This window comes from Sceloporus undulatus, chromosome 7 (genome assembly GCF_019175285.1).
Source record: "Sceloporus undulatus isolate JIND9_A2432 ecotype Alabama chromosome 7, SceUnd_v1.1, whole genome shotgun sequence".
NCBI classification, from domain to species: domain Eukaryota; kingdom Metazoa; phylum Chordata; class Lepidosauria; order Squamata; family Phrynosomatidae; genus Sceloporus; species Sceloporus undulatus.
The window spans coordinates 23,698,490-23,709,168 of NC_056528.1; positions in this window are offsets into that span (position 1 = coordinate 23,698,490).

A 10,679-nucleotide genomic window follows, 5' to 3' on the forward strand; every position below is an offset into this window, starting at 1 on the left:
CAGGCAATGGTCTTTGTATCCATACCCTCCGACACTGGAACTACATGTGCAGCTACACAACAGCAGTGTGCATTGCCAAGTTATCAACAAGGAAGAAAAGACAAGCTAGGAGAGGGCTGCAGGGGTTTGCTTTGGACTGAATCGACTGGGATGGATGGGATTCTGTCCCCTCTCCTCTCTCCTTAGCTGTGTGCGCACACTGTGCAGGTTATAGCAGCTCGATACCACTTTAGCGGCCGTGGCACCATCCCACAGACTTCTGTAGGACACATGTCCATCCTTGTAGGACATCTATGAAAGGTGCATCCACAGGAAGGCATAAAACTGGGATACCTGTGTGGTGTCTTTAAGGAAGGGCTGCCACTCTAATGGAGAGGCCTTGGTTTTGCACACAGAAATGTTTTGATGGTGCATTGCTGCATGGCAGAATGGAGTTGGACTGGATGGCCCTTGAGGCCTCTTCCAACACTGATTCTGATCCCAGGTTCAAATCCCCAGGAATTACCAGGAAAGACCTTTTCTCTGAAGCTCTTGCAGAGCAGCTGCCAGTCAGTGTGGATACTATTGAAATCAATTGACCAAGGAGTGGCCAAAGGTACAATTCTCTAAATACGTAAAACACAACCCGAACCCATCTGTTCTTGGAGGTTAAGTAGGGTCAGGCCTGGTTAATACTTGGAAGGGAGACTGCCAAGAAGTTTCTTGTTGTTTGATGTTGTGTGCTTTCAAGTTGTTTTTGAATTGTGGCAACCCTAAGGCAGACCTCTCATGGGGGTTTCTTGGCCAGACTTTATAGAAGGGGTTTGCCATTGCCTTCCTCTGAGGCTGAGAGAGTGCACTTACTCAAGGCCAAAGGGATTCAAACCCAGAAGCCTAGTGCAACCATGATGCCACACAAACTCTCATAAGGTTTCCTTGGCAAGATTTGCCCAGAGGGCAAGATGAGGAATGAGGAACAACTCAGGGAGCTGGGGATGTTTAGCCTGGAGAAGAGAAGGTTAAGAGGTGATATGATACTGTAGCCCTGTTTAAATATATGAAGGGATGTCATATTGAGGAGGGAGCAAGATGGTTTTCTGCTGCTCCAGAGACTAGGATCAATGCAATGGATGCAAGCTACAGGAAAAGAGATTCCACGTCAACATTAGGAAGAACTTCCTGACAGTAAGGGCTGTTTGACAGTGGAACAAACTTCCTCGGAGTGTAGTGGAGTCTCTTTCCTTGGAGGTCTTTAAGCAGAGGCTAGATGGCCAGCTGTTGGGGATGCTTTGATTTGGATTTCCTGCATGGCAGGGGGTTGGACTGGATGGCCCTTGCGGTCTCTTCCAACTCTATGATTCTATGATTCTATGTGCTTCCTTCTGGGGAGCTGAGAGAGGGCAACCTGCCCAAAGCGACAAAGTGGGTTTACTCGGCTGGACAGGGATTCGAATCCTGGTCTCCCAGAGTCCGAATCTGATACTCAGAGCACTACAACACATTGGCTGCCCTTGACAAGGAATACCAAGGCTGTATGTCAAAGGAAGGACATGCAAATGTCCTCTGAGTATTTCATGCCTAAAAGAGGGGAGGGGACCCTGGGAAATTCTTGGGGTTTCCATAGAGAAATAGGCAACCTGAAGAAACACACACACACAGAGGTGCAATCGTGTACAAGCAGCTGGCTCACAAGTCGTCATGGTGGAAACCTCTCCGTTTTTACCTTGCTGGGGGAACTTTATTTGCAGAAAAGGATCAGGAACCCCATTTCAAAATCCCCATCATCATCATCATCATCATCATCATCATCATCATCATCATCATCCCCATTACCCAAAGTAGGTTTAGCACCTTGGAGGCCAGATTTCTTTTCAGATCAGTAATAAAAGATGGGATGGATCCCATCAGCCACATTCCAGACCAGTTCCCTTCCCAGGGCAATAATGGGACCTTTCTTCCTAAGTTAATCAACTTTGGGCCTGAAAATGCTTCAGTTTTAGACCCATACCTGGCCAACCAGTCCCCCAATGTCTCCACATCTTCTCCCAGAATGGTAACCTCCCTGTCTGAAACCTCCGGCTCTTTTTCATTTTAATGCAAAGAAATCCTTAGATTTTGGGGTCTCCGACTCCAGGTTTGGTCTTCAAGGGTTGCTTCCGCACCGCAGACGGAATGCAGTTTGACATTGCTTTAACTGTTGTGGCTCTATGCTATGAAATACTGGGAACTGTAGTGAGAGATAATATATAGCCTTTCGTTGGTCAAGAACCTCAGTACCAATACAAACTACAGTTCCCAGGATTCCACAGAAGGGAGCCATGGCAATTCAAGCAGTGTCAAACTGGCCTATATCTGCAAGTGTGGATGCAAATAAAGATAAACCTAAAGGTTGGAGCAAACAGTATAGAGATGATTGTGTCATTAATAGGGAAGTAAATGTGAGCCTAAAGAGCGTTAGAAGAGATTAAGACCAATAACCCAATCCAGGGGATATCCCATGCTTGCACCAAAGTCACTCGTGCATGTTCAGAGGCAATCCTTTTCACATCTCCCAGAATTAATGAATGCTGAATTCCCACATAAGTTGATCAATTAAGACTTAGTTACTACCTAAAATCCCATTACTTTGCTAGACACTTCTAACCCCATGATAACTTAATTAATGGTCAGTGTTTAATTGTCATCCATTTGTGCGATTAGAGAAGGACTTCGTGATGAAAGGCACTCTACACATGCCAGAGACACTCTTTTCGTTTCTTTCTGAATGAAACAGATGCTGAAATGCGACCTAATTCAATTAATTTAGTTAACAATAATTCCCCATTTTGTTTGAAAATGTTAATTGAGTTACCTTTCTATCCCTTGTGTGTCCAACCCAAAGCTTGGTGAAGAGATAAGGAGAAGGGCCAGCTGACCTGACAAGGAAACATCTTTGTGGCGAAGGCACTCTACACTGCTCAGAGGTATTCCTTTTAATACTTTTTTCATTTACGGCTGCGATTCTTTCTTTAAACATTTGAGATCGTTCAAGCTCTGCTTCTCTTCTCTCCCTCAGAAGGAGCTGGAAATGGGGGGAAAGGATCATTTGGTGGGAGGAGATGGTTTATGCGATCCTGGACCATTTTTCAGCAGGATTGGCACAGAACCATCTTGTTTTTCTTTGTCCTGAATCTGCAAAAGAGGCATTAAGGCGTTTTACCTAGAGAAGGGATGTGACAGAGCTTTCTTAAATATCAGAAGGATGCCAGGGAGAAGATGGAGGCAGCTTGTTTTCTACTGCTCCCAAAACTGGAAAAACAAACCCAGGGATGAAAGGACCAGAAAAGGAGGTAAGGTTTATTTGACGCAAAACAACCAGAACCTGAAAACGCACATACACCACTAATGGAAGAAAAGGAACTGGATATTATACGTATATATATATATTATATTTATATTATGCATGCATATCTCTGAATTTTGCATTCGACCTCAGTTTTCAACAAGGGTGCAACACTTACATGACAGCTGGCATGGCGCATCTGCTGTTGGCATATTCGTAACCCACCACGCGATCCAGCGGCAGTTAGTTTGATGTGTATTTGTGCAAACAGAAGCCTGGGCCTGGTACTAATGAAAGAAGCAGGAGAAGAGGAGGGTATATCAATTAAGTAAAATAAGCAAGGGGAACATGGAATTTGGACTCCCCCTCCCACAAAAATCTCCCATCTCCATCGATCTTGGAATATGGTCTGGACAGGCTGAGAGTGTCATTCCATCTAAGCCTCTTTCCTGCATCCTGCTAAAATTGCCCTTGGCCCAGACCATGAGGACTAGGAACTTCTTTGGTTTTTAAAGGACAGGACACCAAATCTCTCTGGGTTGAGCCCCTCTTTGTATCTGAAGGGTCCCAGATTCCATCCCCACTATTCCAGGTAGGGATGGATGGAAGAAGAGGACCTCCTCCTGGCCCCACACACACCCCCACAGCCAATTTTGCAACCTGTTTTTAATGATGAAAGCTGCTAGTCCAGAAGTGAACCACTAACTATATGCAGCTCATGTTGGAAGTGGGAAGGCCACCTAAATATCCGACATTGAATATCCATGTGAGTTGGACATGAGAGGAAACCAGACTCCAAAAGCTAGTAGTTCAGAGGCATTTATTGCTTTATGCTGCCTTTCTCCAAAACTGGACCCAAGGTGGTTCACGGAAGATGCATTTAGAAAACCTTTGGGGCTTTGGAAGTGACAAAGCATCTGTCACCAGAGATGAGATGGACAGACTGCAGAACACAAAAAAAGGCAGAAAAAGAGACTTACATGGCTGGTCGTCACCTTCAGGCAATTCAGCAGCGTGAGAGAGAAAAGGGAAGACATACATCCGGTTACACTCCTGACATGGCATATTCTGTGGCATGGGGCTTTATTAATTCACCACCACCCTTAACTGTCCCATTAATGCCAATCAGATCTTCACTTAATAAATGAGTCGTTGATGGTTTAGTAATTAGCTAAATGATTGCTTAACTAACAAGTTTTTGTTGTCATTGTGTTCTGACTTATCAGAGGTTTTCTTGGCAAGATTTATGCAGAGGGGATTTGCCATTGTCTTCCTCTGAGGCGAGAGAGCATGATCTGCCAAGGTCACCCAGCAGGTTTGGGATTTGAACCTTGATCACAAACACAAAAACCATCCCTGAAAGGTTGTCATGTAAAAACGAGCAAACTTATTTTCTTCGCTGTCCTGAGTCGCAAAACATGAACCAATGGATTCAAATGACCAAAAAGGAGATCCCCCTAAACCTTAGGAAGAACCTTTTCCCATGTAAACTGTTGGCAGTGCAATGGCTAACCTGTGGCCAAACAACAACAGACTGTGGATAAGATGGCAAAAGGTATAATGCACTTGCACATTAATCCCATTTTGCCATCTTGTTGTCCATGACAAGCAAGGAAAGGCTGCAGCAGTTTGCTTTTGCGTGAACCGACTGGAAAAGGCAAGATTCTGCCCTCTCCTCTCCATCCTTAATTGTGTTAACGGAGCGCAAACTATTTTGCACTTTGCAGCAACTGAAGTAAGCTGGAGGAGAAAGGGGAAAGAAAGAAGGAGGGAGAAGAAACATTTTAAAGGCCGGTGAAAAAGTGGGATGGCAGAGGAGACACCAAGTCTGTCTGGTCCAAACTGGGGACACTTAGAAGGTATGCAAGCACCTGGGAGGAGGCAACGTTGATAACAACCTGCCTGCCAGCGTTGAGCCCCCCTACCCACCTTAAAAAGAATTCAGGGTCTCTGTCAGCCCCTTTAGAAGAAAGAGAAGGGCATTTACTCACGGGGGTCCTCGATGGCCAAAGCAAAGGAAGCCATGATCAGGAGGAAGGTGAAGCAACGAGAGGGACCTTCATGTCGGCTGGAGGAGCAACAACAGGTGCCAGTCTCGGTTCCTTGTTGCTTGGATTATCTTGGCTCCCAGGGTCCTTTATAGAAGTTTTGCTTGCCTTTCTGGTCCACCTCCAGCATGCGCCGATAACAGCCTGGAACAAGATGACTTTGGTTATCTCCAAGATTGAGCAAGAAGGAGCACATTCCGGCAAACATTTCCACTGATGTGGGGGCGATTGGGGAGGATGTCCAAGATTCTGTGAAGGATGTGGCAACGTCATCATGGGGCTGAGCACTTTGGGGCACACTTGGAGAAGAGAAATGATTTTAAAAAGAAACCTTTTGACAACACTAATCTTAGATCTGTTCCATCATTTCAGAGGGAAGGCAAAGCGAAGGACATTTGTGAAACATCTAGCCTTCTGTGCCAGAGAGCTCTGATCCAAAACAAAATACCATTCCCAGAACCCATAGCAGTTAAAGTCTTGTAAAACTGGGTTATTTCCGCAGTGTGGATGCAGCCTCATTGACATTCCTCCAGGCAAGGCCATGATCCTGCTACCTTCTCAATCTGTGCTGCCAAAACGTCCTTTTCTAAGGTCGACCCATAAATACATGTAAGTGCTTAGGAAAACACCTCATAGAGTCTCCAGATTCTCTCCCATTTCTCCAGCTCACATGAGCTGTTTCCAAACTATAGTGAATCCAATACGTCCATATTCCAACTGACCATTTTGTGTCCAACTGTCACACTAGATAAAAGAAAATAAAACCGGGACATTTTGTCAAAGCCCAGCTAGCTCCAGTTCCGGACAGAGAACAGATGCCAAGGAAGCCATGGTGCCCAAAAGGGCAGGGGCAAGATATGGGCACATCGTGAGTTTTACTGGGGCATCTTCTGGTGGTTTTTCTGAAGAAGAGGAATGATAAGAGCTGTTTTGGCCACGCATTTGCTTCCCCGCAAGAGCCCCCAATGTTGAGAAACCTCTCGCTGCGCTGAAATGGCCTTCAAGGCAGGAAGCAACCCATGAAAACACAAGGATGGTCCAGTTTGGCAGCAGCCATCCCAACTAATCCCTCCCACTTTCTCAGCAGCTTTTAAAATGTCCTGGTTCCTCTCTCCTCCTCTCACCTTCCCAATCATTTGGCTTTGTTCAATTGTCGAGCAAACATTTATTATTAGTATGAATAGTATTATTTTTATTATTTATTATTCCCCACTCTCCTCAGGATTGAGGCGCATACAATAAAAGTAATGAATCTCAACAGGGAGAAATGCAAGGACTACACTTGGGCAATAAAATGAAACAGAGATACAGGATGGGGATCAATCTGGGTTGAGGCAGTAAATGCAAAAGGGATTTGGGCAGCAAAAGCCATATTCAGGATGAAAAGCACTCTTCACATGCTCAGATGGTACTTCCTTGATGTTTGCATGTGTGTGCATTTACCAGAGCATATTTGAAAACCTTGAGCCCTGCTTTCTCTGTTCAGGAGAAGGAAAGTATAGGACAGAAAGTCTGGAATGATATAGAATATATGTAGAGGAACAGTCAGGTCCAGTTCGGGAGTTGGCTGATGTGATCGGACCCATGGTTCATGTGGGATTCATGCAGATCGTCTGCTGCTCTTGTGACAAATCGCGCAAAAGAGACATGGAGGTCTTTTAGTGCCTGAGGCCATTTTTAACTTTGCATTATCCCAAATCTGAATCAGAGGTAAATGTATGCTAAAATACCCAAGACAAGGTGGGGAGGACGGAGCAGCCCTTTTGGATATCAATCTCTCACGCTCTCTCATCCCCAGCATGCATATACAAATGCCAATGTTTTTTTCTAATGCAAATGCTTCCATCCCAAAAGAGGGAACCACTGGACCTGCCCACATCCTAAATGTGATAATGTTACCCAGGACACAGCCCGAGTGGGTACGTTTTTCCCCTCCAGATAAAGAGAGGTCCACTTAATGGAAGGCAGAGTGAATATCATTTGGAAAAGGCTTGGCAGCACCCCAAGGACTCTATGAAGTCCTCATAGAAGGACTTTCTCTTTGGTCCGACCACTTTCAAGGGGAACATTTGGGCAAGGGACAAGGGAGGCAAGGCCCTTTTTGGTGACTTGCTTCCAAACTGTGGAACTATCCACACTGTAGAAATAGTCTGATTGACAGGCGGTTTAACTCCCGCAGCTCAAATGCTAGGGAATTCTGGGAACTGAAGTGTGTGGTGGCCCCTGGGCAAAAACCACTTTAAACGGCCATGGCCCCATCCCACAGACCACTATAGGAGGCTGCCCATCCTTGTAGGACATCTGGAATGGGTGCTCCCAGGAAGGCTGTTTTAAGGTAATGCTGAGTTTTGCTCTAACAGGGCATTAGGAGAATCCTAAGTACCAAGTGAAGGGGCCAGAAACAGATCACAGCTCCCATAGGGCAGAGCGGGGACTTTGAAAATGGGATACAATTGGGATAACTGTGGGGTAATCTTTAGGGAAGGGCTGCCACTGGGGTGAAGGGCCTTGTTTTGGCACACAGAAGTGCGTTACGGTTCATTCCTGGCGTGTAGAATGGAATTGGACCCGCTGGCCCCTGAGGCCTCGTTCTTAACTCTGATTCTGTGATTCTGATCCCAAGGTTAAAATCACCCGCAGGAATTACGGGAAAAGACCTTCTCTCTGAAGGCTCGTGCAGAGGCGCTGCCGTCAGGGTGGACACTATGGAAAATCACTTGACCAAGGAGTGGCCAAAGGTATAATTCTCCTAAATAACCCGAAACACCCCAAACCCTCTGTTCTTGGATGTGAATTAAGGCCAGGCCCGTAAATACTTCGAAGGGAGACTGCCAAGAAGTTTCTTCTGGGGGTTTGATGTTCATATAATCATAAGTTGGAAGAGAACACATAGGGCCATCCAGTCCAACCCCCTGCCAATGTCAGGAAAATCCAAAATCAAAGCATCCCTGACAGAGGGCCATCCAGCCTCTGTTTTAAAGACCTCGGTGTCTCAAGGAAGGAGACTCTATCACCCTCCGAGGGAGTGCATTCCATTGTCGAACAGCCATTTAGCCCTAACTGTCAGGAAGTTCCTCATAATGTTCAGGTGTGAATCTCTTTTCCTGCAGCGTGCATCCATTGTCCGGGTCCTGGTTCTCCTGGAGCAGTCAGAAAACAACTTGCTCCCTCTCAATATGACATCCCTGTCAAAATATTAAACAGGGGGCGATCATATCACCTGGATTACCTCATAACCCACCGCCCAGATAGTAACCTTCTTTTCTCCAGGCTAAACATCCCCCAGCTTCCGAGTCGTTACTCATAGCAAGGGTTCCAGACCTTTCATCATTCATCACACATTTTTGTCCCTCCTTTGGACACACTCCAGTTTCTCAATGTCCTTTCTGATTGTGGGCAGCCAGAACTGGAACACAATATTCTAGGTGGGCCTGACCAGAGCAGAATACATTGGCCGATTACTCTCTTGATCTAGACACGATTACTTTCTAATTGATGCAAGGTCTAAAATAGTCATTGGCCTTTTTTAGCTGCTCGCATCAGCATTGTCACTCATGTTCAAAACTTGTGGTCTACTTGGACTCCTAGATCCCGTCATTCAACGTAGTTTCATTCAGCGCAGGTGTCACCCATCCTAATAAGCTGTGGCATTTGATTTTTTCCGCTACTAAGTGCAATACCGACATTTCTCCGGTTGAATGTCGTTTGTTAGCTTTGGCCAGCTTTCGTTCTAGTCTATTCAGGTATTTTGAACTTGATCCTGTCCTGCATGGGGTATTAGCGATCACCCCACCTAATTGGTATAATCTGCAAATTTGATAAGAATGGCGTCCATTCTGTCATCCAGGTCTTGAAAAAAGAGGGTTGAATACACTGGCCCAGGACAAGCCCCTGTGGGACTCAACACTGTCACTTTCTCGCAGATGAAAGGTGCCATTGTTTGAGCACCCTTTGGTGTCGGCCGTCAACCAATTACAGATCCATTTAGACGAGTTCCTTTGTCTGCCCACATTTACAAGCTTGTTTCAAGAATGTCAGGGAACTTTGTCAAACAAAGGCTTACTGAAATCAAGATAGACTATAATCCCCCACAGCATTCCCGTCATCTACAAAGGCTGAAGGTAATCAAATCAAAGTAAAGAGATAGATTTGGCTGGGCAGGACTTGTTTTCTCTGGAAACCCATGTTGACTGTTTGTGATTAGGGCTTGCCTTCGAGATGTCACAGACTCGCTGTTTAATGATCTGCTTCCAGGAATCTTTTCCTATTACGGAGGGCAGACTAACTGAAGCGATAATTTTGGGATCGCGCTTTTTTTCCTTTGTTTCCCCTTTTTGAAGATGGGGGACAACGTTTTGCCTCCCGCCAGTCTGCTGGATATCTCCTGTTTTGCAGGAGTTTTCAAAGATTATGGCCAATGGCTCGATATTACATTGTCCAGTTCTTTTAATAGCCCTTGGATGGAGTTCATCTGGTCCGGAGACTTAAATTCATTTAGAATTAATAGGTGTTCCTCCTACTATCTCGGTTAAAACCTTAGTCTGTAAGCTGAAATGGCCCCAGCCCTGTCCTCAGGTGGGCTCCATTTATCCATCAGGGGTGAGCACCCTGTGCCTTTTCTAGAAGACTGAGGCAAAGAAGGTGTTGAGTAATTCTCTTTTCTCTGTAACTTCTGTTAGCAATTTTGCCATCTTCTCCACACAGTGGCTCTAACCATTTCCTTCTCTTCTTCTTCGCTTTTGCCTGGCGACATATCCAAAAAGCCCTTTTGTGTTCTTAATACACCTCTCTAGCAAAGCCTTAGTTCATTCTGCGCTTTAGCGTTTCTTTTCGTGACTTTACCCCTTACACATCCTGCGATGTCTTTGAATTTACGTTTATGTGATTTCCCCTTTTTCCATTTTCGTTATACGGTTCCGTGTCAAACTTAGCTCGGGTGAAAGTTCCTTAGTCGCCATCCTGTTTCTTGCTTGAGACAACCAACCTCCCATTTTTTCTTTCTCACTGGAACTGTTTGAAATTGTTCCTTCAGATCTCCCTTTTGAGAAAGTCCCAAAGCCGTTCCTGAATCTCCGTAAATCTTTTAGGATGTCTGACCATGGAGATTGCCCTCAAGACTTCGCTAAGTTTACTGAAATCCGCTCTCCTAAGTCTATGATGCCCATGGCTGATACCCTGGCTTCTCCTTTCGCACTGTAGTGAAAAACAAACTCCAGGAGAACATGGTCACTTCACCTAATGATCCCACCACTTGCACCCCATTAACCAAGGCATCCTGGTTGGTTAGGATCAGATCGAAAATAGCTGACCTACCCTTGTTGGCCTCTTCC